Source organism: Mus caroli, unplaced genomic scaffold (assembly GCF_978045245.1).
Source record: "Mus caroli unplaced genomic scaffold, Mus_caroli_1 scaffold_8, whole genome shotgun sequence".
In the NCBI taxonomy this organism is placed as follows: Eukaryota; Metazoa; Chordata; class Mammalia; order Rodentia; family Muridae; genus Mus; species Mus caroli.
The window spans coordinates 117,200,870-117,206,869 of record NW_028227263.1 but is presented as its reverse complement, the minus strand read 5'-3'; positions in this window follow the sequence as shown (position 1 = coordinate 117,206,869).

The following is a 6,000-nucleotide window of genomic DNA, read 5'->3' as shown; positions in this document are numbered from 1 at the left end:
GTTTAATGACGGAGCTCCGGGCCAACACATATCTCCCGCAGGAGACAGAGGTGTTGACCACATGGTAGAGTCATAATGGCAGAGCTCCGGGTTGAAACGTATCTCACGCAGGAGACAGTGGTTTCGACCCCGAGGCTTGGAAGCTAGGGACTTTTATAGAAAAGGGGTGGGGCTGGAGGAGGAATTGGCACGGTTTCACATGATTGGTCCATTTAAACATCAACAGACTGTCAGAAGGGCAGGAGATAGGGAGGCACTAGGCCAGTCAGGACATGTAACGACGGGCCTGCCCGGGCATGTCCTGGCCTGTTCTGCTATGTTCTCAGCCCCAGGTTTTAAAACTCACAAACTCTTCTTTGGGCTATTTGACATACATTACATGAATCACAGGTCTCAAGTTTTATTTCCTTTCACTTGGTCTTAGGTTTATGCAACACTCCTCCCAATGACAAGAGAAGGAAACGTTTATTGACATAAGTTATATATTCTGGGCTATAAGACAAGTCTCCAAAACAAAACAAAACAAAACAAGCCGGGCAGTGGTGGCGCACGCCTTTAATCACAGTACTTGGGAGGCAGAGGCAGGCAGATTTCTGAGTTGGAGGCCAGGCTAGGCTACAGAGTGAGTTCCAGAACAGCCAGGACTACACAGAGAAACCCTGTCTCAAAAAAACCAAAAAACCAAACCAAACCAAACAAAACAAGACAAGTCTCAATGAATGTAAATGAATCTAAGTTATGCACATGATGTTTAAAAAATGGAATTAAAGTAAAAATCAAGGACAGATAACTATGACAATATATTAATTTCCCTGTTCCTAGGAAAAATAGCCGAGAAAGCAGCAGAAGGAAGGAAATGTTTGTTGTTGCTCTTGGTTCTAGTATTCAGTCCTTCACAGCAAGAAGAGGTCATGGTGGGAGGAGCTTGGGGCTGATGGCCACCCTGTCTGCAGAAGCAAAGAGAAAGTGACATGCTCATTTTCAGCTAGCTTTCTCCTTTTATGTAGTCTAGGATATCGCTTTCAAGGTGTGTCTTCTCACCTCACTTAACCTCACATAGATCATCCCTTCCTGACACATCCAGAGGCTGACTCGTCTAAGAGAGCCTCAGAGTCATGGCTAGGGGCTCCTCTCCCAGGGGATTCCAGATCCTGCCATGCTGACAATATCATAAACACATTTACTCAGATACTGGAAACTTGAAAGTGTATGAGTAATAAAATAACTGAAATTGTATGTTTGAGTTATCCCTTTAAGGAATATAATTTTCTGTTACTTGATGTCTTAGAGTGTTACTGCTATGAACAGACACCATGTGCAAAGCAACTCTTCTAAAAGATGAGATTTAATTGGGGCTGGCTTGCAGATTCTGAAGTTTAGTCCAGGATCATCAAGGCAGGCGTGATGGAGGAGCTGAGAGTTCTACATCTTCATTCAAAGTCAAACAGGAGAAGACTGGATTCCAGGCAGCTAGGACAAGCCCACACCCATGGTGACACTCCTATTTTAACAAGGCCACACCTCCAAAGAGTGCCACTCCCTGGGGCAAGCATATTCAAATCACATTTGCCTTGGAATAAAAATAACAGTTGTGAGGGGTTGGGGATTTAGCTTGCAAGTCCAAGGCCCTGGGTTTGGTCCCCAGCTCTGGAAAAAATAATAAAATAAAATAAAAACAGGTGTGAAAGTTGTCAGACCAATTTGAAGTCATTTGTATCAGACTCTGGCTAGATGGAACTTGTAATCCCTCCTTTTCCTTCCACCTTCCTGGCTTCACATTCACTCTTCTAAATCTATGTCATGTGAGTGAGCCATGCCTCTCCACAGTAGAGACAGATTCCATCCTGTGTGGAGTGTGTGTCAAAAACCCATATTTGTGTTTTGTGTGTATGTGAGTTTATGTCTCATGTCTGCTTTGGAAGCCAAAAGTGGAGTCTGAGGATGTGGTGGTGTGTGTGGCCATCCACACTTAGACTGGAGTGGGGATCCTGGAAATCCTTGTATTGGCCTCCTTCTCTTGGACCCTCTTTTTAGAAGATGTGAATTGAGGCCATCAGAGAAAATAACCAACCATTTTGTGTTGGCCAATATCCTTTAGATTCCTTGGGCAGGAATCCCACAGAGCATGGAGACATTTGGAATTCAGGATTTCATAGCCAAATGTTAGATGCAAGCTTATCTTCTACTTTCTCCCAGAAATTTCCTCAGCACCACCTGTGTTTCAGGTGGCTACCATGCCTTACGTCTCAACCCCACAGACTTCATAAGAAAAAGGCTACCCGGGTCCTGATCTGGTTGTCTCCCCTACTAGAAAATTCATTGTCCCCCATGACACTGACAGGCCCAATGTCTAGCATGAATACATCTGCAACTTCAAGTCTTAGATGCCACTCTTGTCTACTCACTGGTGCAGGCAGAGACTCATTCTTCCTTCTCATTGTCACCTCTCCTGGTATGATTTGTCTAGGAATCATGAAGTGGTTAGTGCATTTATCATATTATATATCCTCCACAGGCACAAACTGCAAGTCTGGTAGCTTCATAGCACTAAGCCGTCTCTCCAGATGGCTCCAGAGACCAGAGTCATGAGATCTAGCCTGACACTTGGGAACTCCTTTGTCTAATTATTTTTCTGTCTCATTTGCTTTTGAAACTTTTGTTTTTCGTTACAGCAACCAGAAGTCACAGTTTATGAGATGGTGTGACCCTAATGTCTTGTCTCCCAGCCTTCAGCCCCTTTTGCCTAAGATGGCACACCAAGTCAGTATGTGCTTATCCTGCTGAGGAAGCTGTAGAAGATATCTGGTTACTACAGCAGCATTGTAGGTGTTCCCTAGTCTGCTCATGACAATGGATCAAAAACCCACTTTGTAGCACTCAGATTTTACACACTTGACTGGACTCAGATTTTACACAGGGTGACTACAGAGCCATGACTCTGGGGAAACCATGCACTTAAAAACCACTGCAGACAGTGCTGTGCCACAGTTGCACTGGATGCTGCAGTAAGCATCTTGGATGAGTCTGTTCAGGGCCTTTGTCCCATTAAACCCACAGGAGCTGCTGAGATGAACAGTGCAAGAAGGCTCAATAGATCAAGTCAAATTGGAGTCCCTCAGGCTGAAGTTCCACGTGACAAAGCCATTTTGCAGAGCTCCTCCACTAGCTTATTTTCCCAGACTCCTTCCCCAGAAACTCCTAGTTCACTCTCCATATGGACCTCAGGGTAACAGATCAACACATGAGATTTTTCTACTAGAAACCTGGAAATCTTCTGTTGCATATAATGGTCACCAGGTGGCAACAGGAGTGTAAGGATAAAAGCAAACACAAAGGGCTTCATTGCCCCTCAGTTGTCCACAGACTCATCTCCATCCCTGTACCCGTATCAGCAAGGAGAAAGAATGGAGGAACAAAATGAAGGCCGCTGGAGGAGGAAAAGGAGGAGGTGATCAAGGGTCCCCTTACCCCCAGCAAGGGGATGATCACCACTTTGGTGATTTTTGTTTTTCTAAGAACAAGACAACTCTGCTGTGAAATTCCTTTGTAAGTTCAATTAATTCAAAAATCTTTTCTATATATGACTTCGATTTTTCACTTTGCTCATGATCTAAGAAAATCCATTCCATAATACTATCTTCCCTTTGCACAATGAGTACAGTAGGGGAACGAGTTGAAGGTAAAATGAACAGAATACAATCAAGTTTAGAATCAACATGATCCACATATGCCTCTTGTAGTCTTTGTTCTAGAAGAGTCACCTCTTTATACTTTAGCTGACAGACATTTTAGACTGTTTAAATTTGAATTTCCTTGTATCGTTTGAAACAAATTACTTAACTCATAAGCACTTAACCCAATTGTAGACCTCGGCCAGTTAATATCTTCCATTAATTTTTGAAAATCATTAAGTGTGGGAAGCCATTCTGGACTCCCTGGCCAGCCGGACAGAAATCTATTCCAGGCAGTAAACAAGCCCACATTTGGTGGATGACTCACCCTTAATCCCTGATTGGCTGAGCAAGCCTGCCTGGTGAGGTGATGTGACCTGTGGTGATTGGTGGGGGTGTGGTTGTGGCTGGAGTGGAAAAAAACACTTGTAACCAGAGAGGATGGGGGATTTGAAGAGAGAAGCTGCCTGAGTAAACTGCTTTAAGAAGAACCGGTGGTTGCGTTTTTCTTGCTGGTCGAGTTGGACGCAACAAGTGGTGCCGAAGAAACCTGGGACCCGATTCCCCCACCGAAGAGGTTCAGAACTTTCTGCAGTCAGGGTCTGTTGACAGAATGAGTACAGTAAGTAACTCACCATCCCGGGGGTGGGATTAGGCTCTTGGTAAAAAGAGACAGTTAGGCTCTCTGTAAAGAGACAATTAGGCTCTCGGTAAGAGACAATAAGACTCTTGGTAAAGAGACAATTAGGCTCTCGGTAAAGAGACAGTTAGGCTCTCGGTAAAGAGACAATTAGGCTCTCGGTAAAGAGACAATAAGGCTCTCGGTAAGAGACAATTAGGCTCTCGGTAAGAGACAATTAGGCTCTCGGTAAAGAGACAATTAGGCTCTCGGTAAAGAGACAATTAGGCTCTCGGTAAAGAGACAGTTAGGCTCTCGGTAAAGAGACAGTTAGGCTCTGGTAAGAGACAATAAGGCTCTCCGGCTCTGTAGATGAGAAAGTGAAAGTAAGAGGGTAGTGAAAGTAAGAGGGTATAGGGACAGTCTATGGATTACTTTCTTTTTCTAGCCATTTGGGTAAATTTTCTTACTGCCTTTTGGTTTAAGGACTGACCAAAAGGATGGCCGATTCAGGAGTCAAAACAAATATTACAAGGCCTGGCCTATGCAAAGAGCCCAGATATAAGTGCCAGGATGCTCCCTTGGAAAGATAAGGAAGGGCATGATGGGATGTTTCAACCATATGTGCTTGAACTGCCCATTACCTTATGGGGTAGGGATTTGTTGAAAATAGTGTCCTATTTAGGAGCAAGGATCGCCCCTATGGCCGTTTGGCCTCAAAAGATACAGTTGAGGGTTGATTCCTTGCATATTTTAAATGATTTTCAGAAATTGTTAGTCGATATCAATTGGATTCGGCCTTATTTGAAGATCCCAAATGTTAAATTAAAACCTCTGTTTCAAATTTTAGGAGACTCAGAGTTAAGTTCCAAAAGGTAATTAACATCTGAGGCTAGAAAGGCCCTTACCCTAGTGGAAGAAGAATTGATTAAAGCCCAGCTTCAGCATTGTAGAGAAGGGTTACCCATCATTTTGATAATATTACCTACTGAGATGCAACCCACAGGATTATTGTGGCAAGATGGCCCATTGTTATGGATCCATTCCAAAATATCCGCTGGGAGGACATTAGATCATTACCCTACAACAGTGGCTTCTTTAGCCTTGTTGGGAATTCAGCATTGTTTACAATTTTTTGGTATAAAACCCAGCTCTATTGTAATCCCTTATGATGGGTATCAGCAAAAGGTCCTAACAGCAAATATTGATGAGTGGGCTATTTTAGCCTGTATTAATGAGGGCCCATTTGATAATCATTATCCCAAACATCTGTTAATGACCTTTTTTAAGGTACATCCAGTCATTTTTCCTCAAGTGGTGAGGAAAACACCCATTAAGGATGCAGTTAACGTGTTTACTGACGGATCAAAAACCGGATGTGGAGTATATATGGTAGAGGGGAAAGATCCTGTGGTCAGGCAGTATTATCCCTGTACTCCGCAGATGGTGGAATTACAGTTATTGAGGTCATTAAGGATTGTGATTTTCCTTTTAATCTAATTTCAGATTCACAATATGTAGTTAATTTAGATTTATCCCTAGAAGGGGCAGGCCAAATAAAAGCTCGTAGTACCATCCAAGCCTTGGCCTTACAATTACAGAAGTTGCTGTGGGAAAGATGCCAACCATTATATATTGGACATTTCAGTGCCCATAGTGGGCTTCCAGGACCCTTAAGTAGGGGAAATGATATTGTGGATAATTGTACTC